Raw genomic sequence first — 19120 nt, forward strand, 5'->3', positions numbered from 1 at the left:
ATTTTTTCCCATATATTTATTCTCTTTTGTCCCTTCATTCCTTTGGGCTTTTATCTGTTACAGTACAGCATTTTAAAAATATATTTGTGTGGGAACCTTACCAAATGGAAATACCATATACCCATACATACACCCCTAAAACTTTATACAGGCATACCTTAGAGATATTGTGGATTGGGTTCCAGACTACTGCAATAAAGCAAACATTGCAGTAAAGCTAATCACACAAAATTTTTCCTTTCCTAGTTCTTAATAAAAGTTACACTTAGACTATACTATAGTCATCTAAGTGTGCTATAGTATTATGTCTTTAAAAAAGTACATAACTTAATCTATTATAAAAAGACTGTATTGCTAAAAAAAAACCACTCACCATCATCTGAGCCTTCCATAAGTCATAATTGTAATATCAAAGATCACTGATCACCGATCATCATAACAAATAATGATGAAAAAGTTTGAAATATTAAGGGAATTGCCAAAATATGACACAGAGACATGAAGTGAGCAAATGTTGGAAAAATGGTGTCGATAGACTTGTTCAACATGAAATTGCCACAGACTTTCCGTTTGTAAAGAAAAAATAAAGCCACATTATTTGCAAAGCACAATAAAATGAGGCATGCCTGGTATGAGGCATGTCACTCATGAAGTATGTTACTTTTTTCCATATGTATGTGTTAGTTATATATACATGTATTAACCTTTCATGTATATATGATCTGCTTTATTAGTAAATTTTGGTAGTTCACTGAGTGTCTTAGTTTTTTCAAATGGCAGTTTTTGCATTTTATGTGAAGCAGTCTGTTAATATGATTCTTTGTGATTCCTTCCAATGCTTCTCAATGTAGGTAGTCTCCTGTCTCCTGCCATAGATGGATAGATAGTGATTTTTTCTTTCTTACACTTTTCTGGTTTTTTAAAATATGTTCCTAGCTGGAGTTACGATTGGAAAAAAGTAGCTGAAATCAGTGATAAAACTGTTGCATTGTCTTCCTTCTCCCTGCACCTCTCCACTTTTTCATCTCATGTAGCCTGAAGAACAGTAGACACAGTGCTCCTAGCCTACTAGTGCCGGTCTCAACAGGCACAGATTCCTCCCTTTCTGTGTCTCACAACTCATTTAGGGTTGGATGGCACTGTGTATATTACAGTCATATGTTAACATTAGTTAACTAGCAACAGTTAACATTTCAAGATGTTCTTATGTAGGACCACAGATGACCTTATTACTCACTAATAAGTAGCAGAACCCAAAATTAACTTCATGTAAAAGCTATCACATAACCCATGAAGTAGGGTGAAAGCTATCATTTATTTTTCAAGTTTCATCATTACTCCTTTAATGTGATTTGTAGGTATATACAAGGTATACAAGAGAATTTAACATCAAAATAATTTTGTCAAAAGTTCCTTATCCTGTATTATTTACTTATTATGCCCAAATAATGACCCTGTTGTATTTAAACATTATCTTGACTTAAAGGAAATGCTGAAAAATAGATGTATGAAATATATACCTGTATACAGTTTAGTTTATACACAGCATCTATCTAGCCTTATTTCCTTTTTGGTTTTGTTTTTTTCCTCTTGTGTCTTATCCCTAACAGTGTTCCTAACGGAGACTTTTCTTTGAAGTCAGGGTACAAGGTACCTATTTACATTTGGGGATGTGTGCTCAAAGCATTTTTATATAAGAACTGTGCCTTTAGCACATATGTGACTCACATGAACCTCAAATGTGATCCTCATGTGCTCTCCCCAGCTGTAGTTCACCTCTGCTATTCTTTTATTTTTCATTTAAAGGTGTGAGACCTTAGAAACTCTGAAGTGCTCACCATTGTATGAAACTACTTCTCTGTTTTGTATTTTTTTTTTTTAATCAGCAAAAAAATCTATCACCGAGGCTTATTAGAAAGTACAGAAATTACTTACATGGTTTGTGCTGTTTCATATATTTCATTGCTAAAATAGGCCAGTTGGAAATTATGTCATTTCTGGACATTTTGTTTCACTAAGCCCATCTCAAGAATAAGACAACCCAAGCTTTGTTTTATTCCTGCCACTAGAAGCCATCACCTTTAAAGTCAAATTCTTTGAGGGTTTACAACTGATTATTATGCAGATTCATCTGATTATTCTAAAACCTAAGGATCTTCACGACCCGGATAATCATGATGATGTGATCACTCAACTAGAGCCAGACATCCTGAAATGTGAAGTCAAGAGGGCCTTAGAAACCATCACTACGAACAAAGCTAGTGGAGGTGATGGAATTCCAGTTGAGCTCTTTCAAATCCTGAAAGATGATGCTGTGAAAGTGCTGCACTCAATATGCCAGCAAATTTGGAAAACTCAGCAGTGGCCACAGGACTGGAAAAGGTCAGTTTTCATTCCAATCCCAAAGAAAGGCAATGCCAAGGAATGCTCAAACTACCACACAATTGCACTCATCTCACATGCTAGTAAAGTAATGCTCAAAATTCTCCAAGCCAGACTTCAGCAATACATGAACCGTGAACTTCCTGATGTTCAAGCTGGTTTTAGAAAAGACAGAGGAACCAGAGATCAAATTGCCAACATCCGCTGGATCATGGAAAAAGCAAGAGAGTTCCAGAAAAACATCTACTTCTGCTTTATTGACTATGCCAAAGCCTTTGACTATGTGGATCACAATAAACTGTGGAAAATTCTGAAAGAGATGGGAATACCAGACCATCTGACCTGCCTCTTGAGAAATCTGTATGCAGGCCAGGAAGCAACAGATAGAACTGGACATGGAACAACAGACTGGTTCCAAATAGGAAAAGGAGTATGTCAAGGCTGTATACTGTCACCTGCTTAAATAACTTCTATGCAGAGTACATCATGAGAAACGCTGGACTGGAAGAAACACAAGCTGGAATCAAGACTGCCAGGAGAAATATCAATAACCTCAGATATGCAGATGACACCACCCTTATGGCAGAAAGTGAAGAGGAACTAAAAAGCCTCTTGATGAAAGTAAAAGAGGAGAGTGAAAAAGTTGGCTTAAAGCTCAACATTCAGAAAACGAAGATCATGACATCCGATCTTATCACTCCATGGGAAATAGATGGAGAAACAGTGGAAACAGTGTCAGACTTTATTTGGGCTCTAAAATCACTGCAGATGGTGACTGCAGCCATGAAATTAAAAGACGCTTACTCCTTGGAAGAAAAGTTATGAGCAACCTAGATAGTATATTCAAAAGCAGAGACATTACTCTGCCGACTAAGGTCCGTCTAGTCAAGGCTATGGTTTTTCCTGTAGTCATGTATGGATGTGAGAGTTGGACTGTGAAGAAGGCTGAGCGCCGAAGAATTGATGCTTTTGAACTGTGGTGTTGGAGAAGACTCTTGAGAGTCCCTTGGACTGCAAGAAGATCCAACCAGTCCATTCTGAAGGAGATCAGCCCTGGGATTTCTTTGGAAGGAATGATGCTAAAGCTGAAACTCCAGTACTTTGGCCACCTCATGGGAAGAGTTGACTCATTGGAAAAGACTCTGATGCTGGGAGGGATTGGAGGCAGGGAAAGAAGGGGACGACAGAGGATGAGATGGCTGGATGGCATCACCGACTCGATGGACGCGAATGTGAGTGAACTCCGGGAGTTGGTGATGGACAGGGAGGCCTGGCGTGCTGCGATTCATGGGGCCGCAAAGAGTCGGACTGAGCAACTGAACTGAACTGAACTGAAAGTAGGTTTTCACACTTGAATCCTCTAAATAAATAGGACTTTTCCAGACTTCAAGTTTTGCAAGAGTTACTGTCCGTGATATCCTGACCTAGACGTTTAGTGACCGCTCCTGTTGCTGCTCCTTGCACAGTGTCAGGTTGGTGTCTGTGGTAGGTCATGAGTACTCTGGGTGGGACTCTAGGGTTGACCACTTGAGCATTCAAAGGAGTCAGAGTAAGCATGGGAGCAGTTATCCTGGCAGCTGTAGAGTAGGGAGACCGTGTGGAAGATAGTAGCATCAAAATGATTCTTCAGTTGAATGGTGTGAAGTCAGGAAGTGTCCCTAGATGTGGAGGTGGGAGGGGAGGGATTCGGGGGAGAGAGGAAAGAAAGCTATGGCAAATCTGAAGAGGATGGAGAAACAGAATGTGACCAAGGAAGAATATATATGTTCTATTTTGATTCAAAGCAAAGACAGAAGAAATTATGTTAACCCAGTAAAGCCTCAAAGTAAAGTATTAGAAAGTATCACCGATGTGAAATCATACTGGAGAATGAGAAAACTCTAATAATAGTAATGTTCTTTCATATTTACCATTATGAAGGCTCCTGCAGTGATTCCAAAGGTTTGTGGGCATGTGCTGTTATGCGTCTTGGATTTCTCAGTTGGACAGCCACCACTTCCACCACTAACCCCAAATGGTTGGGTCTTGCATCACTCTCTCAAGCTTATTTCAAAATTCATCTTTAAATTGAAGAAAGTAGGGAAAACCTCTAGACCATTCAGATATGACCTAAATCAAATCCCTTATGATTGTACAGCAGAAGTGACAAATAGATTCAAGGGATTAGATCTGATAAAGTGCCTGAAGAACTATGGAAAGAGGTTAATAACATTATATAGGAGGCTGTGATCAAAACCATTCCCAAGAAAAATAAATACAAAAAGGCAAAATAGTTATCTGAGGAGGACTTACAAATAGCTGAGAAAAGAAGAAAAAGGCAAAGGAGAAAAGGAAAGATATATCCATCTGAATGCAGAGTACCAAGAATAGCAAGAAGAGATGAGAAAGCTTTCTTAAGCGATGAATGCAAAGAAATAGAGGAAAACAACAGAATGAGAAAGACTAGAGAAAATTAGAGATACCAAGGGAATATGTCATGCAAGTTCAATTCAGTTCAGTCGCTCAGTCGTGTCCGACTCTTTGCGACCCCATGAATTGCAGCACAGCAGGCCTTCCTGTCTATCACCAACTCCTGGAGTTCACCCAAACTCATGTGCATTGAGTTGGTGATGCCATCCAGCCATCTCATCCTCTGTCATCCCTTTCTCCTCCTGCCCCCAATCCCTCCCAGCATGAGGGTCTTTATTAATGAGTCACCTCTTCACAGGAGGTGGCCAAATTATTGGAGTTTCAGCCTCAGCATCAGTCCTTCAAATGAATACCCAGGACTGGTCTCCTTTAAGATGACTAGTTGGATCTCCTTGCAGTCCAAGGGACTCTCAAGAGTCTTCTCCAACACCACAGTTCAAAACCATCAATTCTTAGGCGCTCAGCTTTCTTCACAGTCCAACTCTCACATCCATACATGACCACTGGAAAAACCATAGCCTTGACTAGACGGACCTTTGTTGGCAAAGTAATATCTCTGCTTTTTAATATACTGTCTAGGTTCGTCATAACTTTTCTTCCAAGGAGTAAGCGTCTTTTAATTTCATGGCTGCAATCACCATCTGCAGTGATTTTGGAGCCCAAAAAACAAAGTCTGACACTGTTTCCACTGTTTCCCCATTTATTTCCCATGAAGTGATGGGACCAGATGCCTGTTTGGAACCAGTCTGTTGTTCCATGTCCAGTTCTAACTGTTGCTTCTTGACCTGCATACAGGTTTCTCAAGAGGCAGGTTAGGTGGTCTGGTATTTCCATCTCTTTCAGAATTTTCCACAGTTTATGATCCACACAGTCAAATGCTTTGGCATAGTCAATAAAGCAAAAATAGATGTTTTTCTAGAACTCTCTTGCTTTTTCCATGATCCAGTGGATGTTGGCAATTTGATCTCTGGTTCCTCTGCCTTTTCTAAAACCAGCTTGAACATCTGAAAGTTCACAGTTCACGTATTGCTGAAGCCTGGCTTGGAGAATTTTGAGCATTTGGTTACCAGCATGTGATATTGTGTGGTAGTTTGAGCATTCTTTGGCATTGCCTTTCTTTGGGATAGGAATGAAAACTGACCTTTTCCAGTCCTGTGGCCACTGCTGAGTTTTCAAATTTGGTAGCATATTGAGTGCAGCACTTTCACAGCATCATCTTTCATGCAAAGATGAGTACAATAAAGGACAGAAACGGTGTGGACCTAACAGAACCAGAAGCTATTAAGAAGAGGTGGCAAGAATACACAGAAGAACTATACAGAAAAGATCTTCATGACTCAGATAACCACGATGGTATGATCACTCACCTAGCACCAGACTTCCTGGAGTACAAAGTCAAGTGGGCTTTAGGAATCATCACTATGAACAAAACTAGTGAAGGTGATGGAATTCCAGCTGAGCTATTTCAAATCCTAAAAGATGATGCTATTAAAGCACTGCACACAGAATGCCAGAAAATTTAAAAACTCAGCAAGGCCAGAGGACTGGAAAAGGTCAGTTTTCATTCCAACCCCAAAGAAGGGCAAAGCCAAAGAATGTTCAAACTACCACACAATTGCAGTCATCTCACATGCTAGCAACATAATGCTCAAAATTCTCTAAGCTAGACTTCAACAATATGTGAACCATGAACTTCCAGATGTTCAAGCTGGATTTAGAAAAAGGAGAGAAACCTGAGGTCAAACTGCCAACATTTGTTGGATCATCAAAAAAGCAAGAGAATTCCAGAAAAACATTTACTTCTCTTTCATTGACTACGCTAGAGCCTTTGACTGTGTATCACCACAAACTGAAAAATTCTTAAAGAGATGGGAATACCAGACCACCTTACCTGCCTCCTGAGAAACCTGTATGCAGGTCAGGAAGCAACAGTTAGAACTGGACATGGAACAACAGACTGATTCCAAATTGGGAAAGGAGTATATATATAAATGAAGGCTGTATATTGTCACCCTGCATATTTAACTTATATGCAGAATACATAATGCGAAATGCCAGACAGGATGGACAAGCTGGAATCTAAATTACAGGGAGAAATATCAGTAATCTCAGATATGCAGATGACACCATCCTTATGGCAGAAAGCAAAAAGGAACTAAAGAGCCGCTTGATGAAGGTAAAAGAGGAGAGTGAAAAAGCTGGCTTAAAACTCAGCATTCAAAAAACGAAGATCATGGCATCCAGTCCCGTCACTTCATGGCAAATAGATGGGGAAACAGTGGAAACAGTGACTACTTTCTTGGGCTCCAAAATCACTGCAGATGGTGACTGCAGCCATGAAATTAAAAGATACTTGCTCCTTGGAAGAAAAGCTATGACTAACCTAGACAGCATATTAAAAAGCAGAGACATTACTTTGCCAACAAAGGTCCATCTAGTCAAAGCCATGGTTTTTCCAGTAGTCATATATGGATGAGAGAGTTGGACCATAGAGAAAGCTGAGCACCGAAGAATTGATGCTTTCAAACTGTGGTGTTGGAGATGACTCTTGAGAGTCCCTGGCACTGCAGGTAGATCAAGCCAGTCAATCCTAAAGGAAATCAGTCCTGAATATTCATTGGAAGGTCTGAAGCTGAAGCTGAAATTCCAATACTTTGGCCATGTGATGCAAAGAACTGACTCATTTGAAAAGACCCTGATGGTGGGAATGATTGAAGGCAGGAGGAGAAGGGGACGACAGAGGATGAGATGGTTGGATGGCATCACCAACTCAAAGGACATGAGTTTGAGCCAGCTCTGGAGTTGATGATGGACAGAGAAGCCTGGTGTGCTGCAGTCTCCTGAGTCACAAAGAGTTGGACACCACTGTGCAACTGAACTGAGTTGAACTCAAGCTTCAAGTCTAAGACAGAAACATCTAAGTGCCTAAGCTTTAGTATCTAGCATGCAGCAGGAGTAAGGAATATCTTTTCCTCTTTGGCCTGTATTGAGAGATGTTCAGGAACTAGCTGTCTATAAACAGTGAAGGTTCAGCACAGCCCTTCTGCTGCCCAAATGCATTCATGCACATTCTCTCCAGACCTTCACTTTAAATAAATAAATAAAAATTTCTCCTAACAATGCAGCTCTCCCTCATATAACCAAAATCCACTCATGCCTCCCCAAGGGAGGCAACTGAAAATTTTATCATTAGCTCCATTAATTCTAGATCTCTTGGTTATCCAGTCACCCTCTGGTTCTTTGGCAAGTCTCTCTAAATGTTCTCTGCTCAGTGTACTAAATTATGAAGTTACCCACAGTCAACTCATGCTATATTTAACAGTGAGGGATGGGGACAGAGACATGAGATTAGTTAAACATGTAGCATATTGTTAGTTAAAATCTGTTAGTGCATACATGAGGCAGCAAGTGTAGAGGCCACCGTATGCAACTGATCAGAGAGATATCTGTGATTTATTTTCTCTACTACGCATCACCTATACACTTCTTCTTCAACCAGGCCCTAAGCTAATTAAGATTCTCTGTTCCATGGAGTTACCAATACCCACATTCCTGAGACATTGGAAGTTGGCTGTTCATATATGTTTAATATAAAGGGTTTTGTTTTTTGTTTTTTTTTTTTTAAATCTTTGATTTATTTTCCAAATGTGAGAAGATTTCTGTGAAGTCCATTCAGAATTTCCCCTCCCTTTGTTGTATAGCAATAGGCCCATGTTTTCATCAGGGTCAGTTACCTAGACTATACAGGCCCACATTTTGCTTGCTCACCCTGTAGCATAAGGGCCTCACATGGCCCTCTTTCAGCTTCCACATAAATTGTTACATCCGTTGGACATTAAGTCTGTAATTGAGAATAGCTAGAGGTATAGGGAAAGGAGACAAAAAATTCCCATGTTGTTTATCAGCTCTGTTTGCAAACGACATCAGCATACTTTAACTGTTTGGTTCCTGGAACTGTGTATTCTGGCAGTGAGAGAAGTAGTGTCATTTAATGATTACTTAGTTCAGAGCATACCTCTCATCCTACAAAACAGCACACCAGCCTCGCCGAAGTAATGTCTCTCAGCCGCCACTCTGAGTCATTAATCTATAAAGCCAGCTCTTTCTGGGTAATGAGAGACAGAGTAAGAACAGGAGATCTCCTGGCAGCCTTTGTCTTAATCTTTCTCTATCACGTGAGTTCCTCAGTCAGAAGCATTATCATACAGGAAATCATGATGATGTATAAGGCATTCAGTTATTCTGTCCTAACTGAAGCTTTATTCAGTTATCCTGCCACTCAAGGCACAGACAGGACACGATGGGCAGCATAGGAGAATCAAAATCTATAGTGTCCATTCTAGACATCACCTCAAGTAGATGTCCCCTCTGTGCTCGAAAGGGTCCAGTGTAATTTCAGGTAGCTGTCTGTTCCCATGGGGAAAGTACTTACATGGGCCCAGGCTTTTTTGCTTCACTCACATATTATGGTGCTGAGCAGCAGCAGCAGTGGGTCTGTCTGCCCGAGGAGATGGAAGCCTGTGTTTAGCTCAGGCAGAGCTCATCTCTCCCAGGATGGAGCCACTTAGTACATGAACCATTGCACAAGACCTAGGGCCTGGAGAGGGGCTGTTGGGTGCCCTCAGATGCCCGCTAGGCTGTTAACAGCATTTTCCACACTGCTGTTAACTTCTTGGTAAACATCTTCATGGGATATATGTAACTGTTTATTCTCGGACCGTTTTAAAAGTTCATCCACATAAAACTTCTGCTTTCTTGCCACTTGTTCTCTGGTAGCACTCTTGCCAAGCTCCTGGCCATTTGGCTAATCAGTAACTACAGAGTAAAGAGTGGATCATCAGTTGGCTTCATCTCTATTTTACAGTAAAGTGACAGAGAAATACATTACAGTCAACTTTTACTTCTTTCTTTAGGGTCATCCATGAAGTGACCATAATGACACGTCAGTGTACTTCCTATAGTGCTACCATCTTGTTCAAAGCCATTTGAAATTTTTCTTCCCTCAGTCAGTTTCACGTAAAAAGTACCCCATGGGGCCTCTGTGGGTGGACTGAAGTAGAGATGGTATAGCAGAAATAGGCACACACATGGACGGTTCATAGATCACATTTTGTAATATTTTTCCATTGGGCCCTTTTATTTCTACTAATGATGAGTGTTTATACAGCCGTATGATTCAGACAACATCCAATTCATGATCAGCAGCTTCAGTTGCAAGTTTACCTGACATTACATAATTAGGAATTCTTTCTCTCCCCTCTCAAAAATATCTGTTAAATAATCCTCTCACTTAAATCAATATGTAGCTCTTAACAGAATTAGTGAAGTATTCATTTATTTAACATCTATTTATTGATTGTCTATAACTTACCAGGCACATGTGTTAGCCTTATTGATCCCAAATCTCAAAAAGCTTAAGTGAAGAAAATAGAAGTTTAAAAATATATACATGATTAAATAAACAGTTGATATCAGTTATCAAAATTGCTATAGAAGAAGGCAATAAGAAATGAAATAGAATAGAGGAATGGGAGGTTCTTCATTAAGTAGAATGGTCAGAGAAGAGTTCTCTAAGGAGATGGCATTGAAGCACCAAAGCATGAGAACAAGCTGGCTACGCCAGGAGAGACGATAACAGCCTTGCAGGTGAAGGAACAGCATGTTAAAGGAACTGAGAGACGTTCAGGTTCAGCTGGAGCAGAATAAGCTAGGAGGAGAGTGATGCAAGTTATGTTTGCGAGACAAGCCAGAGCCAGCTCATGCAAGACCACTGACCCATGGTTAAGGAGTTTGGATTTTTATTCTCAGTACTATGAGAAGACACTCATTTATTCATGTATCAAACCAACACTCATTGAGCTCCTCCTTATATCGATTCGGTTCAGTTCAGTTCAGTCGCTCAGTCGTGTCCGACTCTTTGCAACCCCATGAACTGCAGCATGCCAGGCCTCCCTGTCCATCACCAACTCCCGGAGTTCACTCAGACTCTACGTCCATCGAGTCGGTGATGCCATCCAGCCATCTCATCCTCTGTCATCCCCTTCTCCTCCTGCCCGCAATCCCTCCCAGCATCAGAGTCTTCTCCAATGAGTCAACTCTTCGCATGAGGTGGCCAAAGTACTGGAGTTTCAGCTTTAGCATCAGTCCTTCCAAAGAACACCCAGGACTGATCTCCTTTAGAATGGACTTGTTGGATCTCCTTGCAGTCCAAGGGACTCTCAAGAGTCTTCTCCAACACCACAGTTCAAAAGCATCAATTCCTTGGTGCTCAGCTCTCTTCACAGTCCAACTCTCACATCCATACATAACTACTGGAAAAACCATAGCCTTGACTAGACAGACCTTTGTTGGCAAAGTAATGTTTCTGCTTTTGAATATGCTATCTAGGTTGGTCATAACTTTCCTTACAAGGAGTAAGTGTCTTTTAATTTCATGGCTGCAATCACCATCTGCAGTGATTTTGGAGCCCCAAAAAATAAAGTCTGAACACTGTTTCCACTGTTTCCCCATCTAAAGTTCCTGTCCTGTGGGATTAACACTCTGGTGGGAATGATGGCTAATAAACAGGTATGTCAGATTGTGATCATTGATGTGGGGAGAAAAAATAATCAAAGTAAAGAGTATAGGGGGTGCCAGGGATAGTAGTGAAATGTAGAGTAATGCAAGTTGAGGAGCCCTCCCTGATGAAGGTACTTTTGAACAGAGAAGAACTGAAGGAAGTGAGGAAGCAAACTAAGCTGAATCTAAGGGAGAGGGTGTCCCTGGGCTTTGAAGGGTTTTACGCTAAACGTTTTAAAATCACTTTTGCTACTTAGTGGAAAACAGTTTGAAGTGGAAGTATGCTAGTAAAGAATCCTCCTGCAATGCAGGAGACCCCAATTCGAATCCTGGGTCTTGAAGATCCACTGGAAAAGGGATAGGCCACCCACTTCAGTACTCTTGGGCTTCCTTGGTGGCTTAGCTGGTAAAGAATCTGCCTGTAATGTGGGCAGATCCCTGAGTTGGGAAGATCCCCTGGAGAAGAACGGCTACCCATTCTAGTATTTTGGCCTGGAGAATTCCATGGAATGGATAGTCCATGGGGTCACAGAGTCAGACACAACTGAGTGACTTTCACTTTTACTTCACTTTATTGCTTGGTGGAGGATAGTTTGAAGTGGAAGTATGGATGGAATTAATGATGGTGGTGACCTCAAGGCCACCTAAGAGTGGTAACAATAGGAATTAAAAGATGTATTTGGTTTTAGATTCAGTAGGACTGTCTAGTAGATGAGAAATGGTGATTGAAAAAATGAAGAGAATCAAGAATGGTGCCCCAATTATTAACTCTAAACATCTAAGTAAATAATAGTGTCTTGTATTGAAATGGAGAGAGCTGAGACTGTAAGAGAGGAAGGCGGAGCAGATTTAGGATGGAAAGAGAAAGACAGAAAACAGATTTGAGCTTTAAAAACAAAAGGAAAGAAAAGGTGGAAAAGTTATATTTTTGACATATTTTATCTCTAAGACTTTCAAGCCTGGAGGAGGGCATGATAACCCACTCTAGTATCCTTGCCTGGGGGATCCCCATGGACAGAGGAGCCTGACAGGCTGCAGTCCATGGGGCTGCACAGAGTTGGACACAACTAAACTCAGCACAGCAAGACTTTCAAGGAGTTAAATATAGTAAGTGTGTAAACTCACAGAGTGAGTGAGACGAACACATGAACTTGGGAGCATCTGCGAAGAAGCAGCCTTTGAACCCAAGTGAGCAACTGAGACCCTCAGAGAGTGTGGAGCTTAGAAGGCAGGCCTGCGGGACTGTCATTGTGCGCTTAGGTAGAAAATGAGGAGCTGGCAAAGGACCCAGAGGTAGTGGTGCCAGTGCGGAAAGATAGCATCCTGAACTCTGTAAGCAAGAGGGGTTCATGAAGGAAGGAGTGCTTGACTCCATCAGATGTTAATGGGAGTTGAGTGAGATAAGAACAGAGAAACACTCATGGGATTTAGCACTTGGACGTCCTGAACAAACTTGGCAAGTACGGTCAATGACATGTTGTGAACATAAGCCAGTTTGGAATGAGCTGAGTAAATGGGTGGGCGGGGAAGGAAATGGAAGCAAATAGCATATACAGCTCCTTCTAGAAGCTTTTCTATGTAATTTAATTAATGTTATAATTTAGTACCTAACAAGTATGGTCTGTTGGATTCTGCCAAATATTCTGCAATCTAGTTCAGCGTGCAGGGTGAATGGTGCTGAGATCTGGATAGTTGCCAGCCTGCTCTGCAAGATAAAAAAGCAGAGGGAACACCCTTTCTTCTGAGTGGGTTTCCTCATTGAAAGCTCAGAATACTGTGCTTATTTCATCACTCACACTTTGGATGAGATGCATATCTGGAGTGGGAAAACAGAACCCTGGCTAAAGATTAGACTTTATTCTTCAGTCTGTCTCACATTCTCCTCCTCATCTCTACTTATCTATCCGGTTAGCAGCATAGCTAACCCTTTCTTCCTCCCCACTGTTAAATAAGATCCAGGTAGCTAAAAGAAAAGCACATCAAAGAGAACTACCTTTTTTTTTTTTCCAGTCCTTACATCTTTACAAATAGGAATGAATTAAACACAATTCTACAATATTTTTTGCTCTAAAGGTCCTGCACCACAATGTTTGAGTTGTATTCTAAGGTCTACGGTACCACCAGAAGGTAGATTCGGGGAAATAATCTGAAGCAGTAAAAGGAATAGCTTTCTGACTATGTGAAAGGAATCTAGATGTGGGAACATGAAAATCAGAGTATGGAAGATAAAAATCTCTTGGAACATAGTATTGTTAAACAATACTGTTAACTTGTTAATTCAAGTTAATTGGCCATATGACTTAAGTAGATGACATTGAGCGTTATTAAGGAAATGTGCTAATTATAATTTTATACAATGCTTCAAAGTGAATTCATGAAAAACTGCATAGGTGCACAGTAGGAGCACATTCATGAAAAATAGAACTGATGTTATTTCCACATGCCTAATGGGGGTTCCCAGGTGGCTCAGTGGTAAAGAATCCTCTTAGCAATGCCAGAGATGCTGGTTGGATCCCTGGGTGGGAAGATCCCTTGGAGGAGAAAATGACAACCCACTCCAGCATTCTCGCCTGGAAAATTCCATGAACAGAGGGATTCCATGGAAGGCTACAGTTCATGGGGTTGCAAAACAGTCGGACACAGCTGAGCAACTTGAGCACGCATGCACACCACATGCTGAAGGAATTTTTTGATGCTTGAAAATTTTTCTCTTTTTAAGCTAAACATAACTCACCCAACTACAGTACAAGTAAAGCCTTCATAGATGAACTCTGGGTTTATACAAAATCATCACAAGTTCAGGTTTGGTGGAGTTTCTACTACTGACATTTTACTGTAGCTTTGTTTGATTCATCTGCTTTTTCATTCAACATATACATACTGACCTCTTCCTATAGGTAAGAATTTAGCACCAGGCTTTGAAGGTGGATGTTGAGATTTTTTAAAATCAGAAATTAAGTTGACTGTAATGAGGGTAACCATATTTTCAACTTAAAGGATCTGTTTTATCAAATTAAAATAGATTTAGTTCATGATACAAAAGTCCCATCCCACATGCTTTCTATTTTGATCAAGCTTCAGACCTCTTGAAGTGAAGTCGCTCAGTCATGTCTGACTCTTTGCGACCCCATGGACTGTAGCCTATCAGGCTCCTCAGTCTATGGAATTTTCCAGGCAAGAGTACTGGAGTGGGTTAAGGACCATCCAGTACAGAAGACTATTAGGCTAAGAATGTTAAGTATCAAAACAGACATTATCTACAGATTTGCTGAGCATTGGACATTTGAACTGAGTTGGGCCTCATGGAATGTTTGTGTAATTAAGAGCAGCTTCAAGATACGAGACTTTTTTTTTTGTTTTGTCTTAGTTGATATCATATATGTCCTATTGACTAAAGAGGTAAAGCTCTTGTTATGCTTAGTAATAACTGATATATTTATCAAGTGCTTTAGTCATTCCCTAAAGGCTTACCTTATCCCATTTAATCATGAATTCTGGGAGGATTGCTCCTGTTATCCCAGTTTTACAGATGCAGAACTGAAAACTTAATTAAGTGACTTGCCCAATAGCACAAAGCAAGGGAGCAGAGCATGGGAGCTGAAAATCAGAATGGCTATCTCAGAGTTGTGTTTTTTTATTGCCCCGCATAGTTATGGAATCATGGACAACATGCTGTCTAGAGAAAATGGAAAAGTCAAAGTGGGGGTATGTGTCTTTTGATAGGAATGGTAGCTAAAATATCAAATGCAAGCAACCAAAAAGAACTGTGCCATTTTCAATAATGAGAGGTGATAGTTTACAGAAGAAGATAATTGTAAGTATTCTTCATTTTGAACATAGGAGAAGAAATCAACAGTATAAAAGAAATTTGCAAATCATCTGTATAGTTTCCCAGCTGCGTGAGTCTGGGACATTACTCATGATTTCAAATCTCACATATTTTTTTTCATACTGTTTAAAACAACGAGGTCTAGCCCTCAGCCAAGTGGATGATGTCATTACTTCAAGTAGGTACTTGAAACATCCCTCATTCATGTGGTGGTTAGAGGGTGGCATTGTGGTTGAGAGCGGGACGAGATCCTGGCTTCCTAAATGGCAACCCACTCCAGTGTTCTTGCCTGGAATATCCCATGGATGGAGGAGCCTGGTGGGCTACAGTCCACGGGGTCGCAAAGAGTCAGACACGACTGAGCGACTTCACTTTCACTTCACTCAGGTTCAGGACTGACTACCCGCTGCAAGCTAGTGACCTTGGTCAGGTGTTGCACTTCTGAGCTCATCCTTTAATCTATGAAAGGATGATAGTAATCGTATCCCAACAGGATTCTTGCAAGGATTAAATGTATTAGTATATTTAATGTGCTTAGGACAGACCTAGAAGAAAGTTAAATGTTCAGTAAATGTCATTACATTGAATAGCACTTTTTTAAACAGATATTCTTTTGCTGAAAGCTCTGTGGTAAAATTTGATCATATATTCATAATCTTTTACTTGTGATCCTTCACAGATTTAATTTGTATTAATATAGTATTTGCTTAAAATTATGCTGCTTTAGATTAGAATGCTATTATGTCCCTTTTATCAACTTTCTCTATCTTTTGGTTATTTTTTAATATTTATTTATTTACTGACTTATTTGGCTGCCTCGGGTCTTAGTTGCAGCATGTGAGATCTTTGTTGTGTGACGCAGGATCTTTTGTTGCAGCACACGGATTCTCTAGTTGTGACAAACAGGCTCAGTCGTTGCAGCCTGCAGGCTCAGTTGCTCTGCAGCATGTGGGATCTCAGGAATCAAACCCATATACCCTACATTGCAAGGCAGATTGTTAACCACTATACCACCAGGAAAGTCCCTCTCTGCATTTTAAGAGCAGACATCTATGAAAATGCTCTCCAAGAATGTTTTGAAATTTGCACTCACCAAAAATTGAAATGAGCATAAAATATATGTTCAGAAATTAATAGTGTGAAAGTGTTAGTCCCTCAGTCATGTCTGAGTCTCTTTGCAACTCCATGGACTATAGCCCACCAGGCTCCTCTGTCCATGGAATTCTCCAGGCCAGAATACTGGAAGGGGTTGCCATTCCCTTCTCCAGGGGATCTTTCCAGCCCAGGGATCAAACCCAGGTCTCCTGCATCGCAGGCAGATTCTTTACAGGCACACAGCCACCATGTGAAGCGCTTATACTGGGATTTCCGACCAATAGCATAGTGAATTAAGTTGGAAACGTTAATAAAGAAAAAATTTTAATATCTCACCCTATAACCCAGTTTTGATACTGCTATTATTAAGAATCAGACTAAACAAAAAGCAAACATTGAAAATAATATTGTTTATTTAGCAGACATAGCAAAGATTTATATCTTATTGTTTAGATTTCATTTACATATTTACTTCTCATATAATTGTATATTTAATCATTTATAAATACATTTGTATATTAACAGTATGGTAAATTACTTTGAGGTGTGGTTGTTTTGGGTCTCAGATAAGGCACAGGAGAATATGTTCTGAGGTGTATCAGTAAAGTTTGAAAACATACTACCTTTAATTAATTTTATTTTTAAATTTTTTTCATATTAGTAGATCAAAAGACTGTTCTAAAGTGTTTCTTTTATTTTTGTTTTTCCCCTTTAGTCTGTAGGGTGTATCATAAAGAAGTGTATTTTAAGAATAATAGTAATTATGAGGAAATGTTTTAACTTCATTTAACATCTGTGCCAGATGTGATGTATTTAATTATTTTTTTAAAAAAGAAAGTGTTTGTAACTTTAATTATTCTTCTGTATGGTGCATCTTTTATTGAGTGTTTTATACAATTGATAAGCATTATTCAGTGGCATATGGTCTGAGTCTGACGTGCTTTGAAAAGAGTACAGAGTTCTGGTAATGAGGATTCTGTGAAAATGGGAAAACCAGCACAGCAGATATGCTTTGAGAAAGTATGGGTTTTTAGCATCTTGAAACAATATATCACACTCAAAGGGACAGAACTGGGCTGCACAATCTGTTAGCTCATTCTTGTCCAATCTGGTCTCCTCCTTTCTTTTGGAGCCAGCATTGTCATCAACTCACTGAATTATATTCTGACTGGAATGTATTTCAGGCACAGAGTAATGTATCTACTTAAATGGAATCCTATCTTTCTACAAAAGCTTTTTGAGTATAATAAATTTAAAATATAAAAAAAAAAGTTTCTATTAAGTTAAAGTAATTGGTTCAACAGTTTACATATGTGCCTCCTCCCCCACCACCCTAAAAAAAGAGCACTACTTAGAGGAGCATAGATCTGTTTTCCTTTTAATATTGAAAAAAAAAATTTGGTTTCGCTAACATATAGTCAGACATATTTCAGAGACTGTTTATGGAAAGATACCTGTGCCTTACAGCAGTTGTTACTTGGACAGAAGTGAACTGTGGCATTAAAACTTCCTCTAGCAAGGAGTTTTCATTATGATTATTCTTTTTAAAATTCTATAGCAGCCTTTCTGACAAGAATTAGGCCTTAATGTCCTATGACATTCAGTGAATGTAATAAATGAACTTTCTCCTAAGCATCTAAATGGTACTAACTGTCCTTGAAAAAATTAAGACAGTGGTAATTCAGATATTTTTTTGTGAGGCTCAATTCTCTCATGGAACCAGAATTAAGAAAAACTACTATATAGTATTCAAGATCACCCAGTCTTTTAATTTGAAGTATAATGTGTTATATAAATGAATTGAGTGTTACTTTAGAGCTATATTACTTTATGTAAAGAATTAAGTGTTATTTTTGTAAAGTCATAACCACAATGCCTGATACTTAGTAAGTACTCAACAAATTATATATATTAGCATGCTTAAATTCCTAAAAAATTTTGCTCATGTGGTTTTGATCAAGATGAAATTAAGTATAGCAATAAAGATGCATATAATCTAGTCAGAAATTATATTTTCAAATTTAAACAGTCTCTCCTAGTAATATTTTATGCTTATTGGTTGAATAACATTACTATAAATTTTGCTTTTTTATAATGTACAGATAACTCAGAATTCATCCATAGTAACCATGTAATAAATGAAGTTGTTTTTTGTGATTGTCCTCATGAGAATTTTAGGTCTTTACCAGTTCAGATAGGCAAATAGTTCTTTTTAATGCGTTGATTTATGTGAAAATGGGGGCAGAGGAATGAGAAGCAGCTAGGCTTCCCTGATGTAGAAGGACAAGATATTATTGCCTCGTCAAACCTGCCATAGGACTCTTCCTCTTTCCTATGGTAAATTGTATGTTACTTTTTCGATATGATTGGCATTGCCATGGAACACTGAAAATTAACCAAGTTATAAATATACAGTGATATTTAAGATGTAAAACTGAAAAATCCCCAAACTAATTATCAGAGCTCGAATATCAGCGAGTTAATTCTTGATAGCATAAATTGAAGCTATTTTATGCAGTGAACTATTGAACAAGAAAAGGATAATAGGCTGTCACTTGAGAATGGCTAACATAATTTGTGAGACAGGACAGCACCTTTCTTTATAGCATACATTTGTAGTCAGTATTTACGCTAATACATTTCCATATTCTTGCAAACAGTTTATAAAGAAAATAACGCAAGAATACCAGGTGACTATACTGTGACTGTGAAACAGAACGAATTGTTTATACATTGCATTCAATTCAGAAAAGTGGATAAATGACATTTCTGATGTATATGTTAATAAAATGTTACCTAGTCTATGCACTACTTCTTATACATTGATAATTATTATAAAGTGAAACT

At 39.2% G+C, this 19120-nt stretch overlaps 1 protein-coding gene across 1 annotated transcript in view; it reads left to right on the forward strand.

Annotated features, from left to right (window-relative positions):
* The window catches only part of ASCC3 (activating signal cointegrator 1 complex subunit 3), a 339817-nt gene that overhangs the window by 236906 nt on the left and 83791 nt on the right, over positions 1–19120 (forward strand). The window lies entirely within an intron of this gene.

This window comes from Oryx dammah, unplaced genomic scaffold, assembly GCF_014754425.2.
Source record: "Oryx dammah isolate SB20612 unplaced genomic scaffold, SCBI_Odam_1.1 HiC_scaffold_4, whole genome shotgun sequence".
NCBI lineage: Eukaryota > Metazoa > Chordata > Mammalia > Artiodactyla > Bovidae > Oryx > Oryx dammah.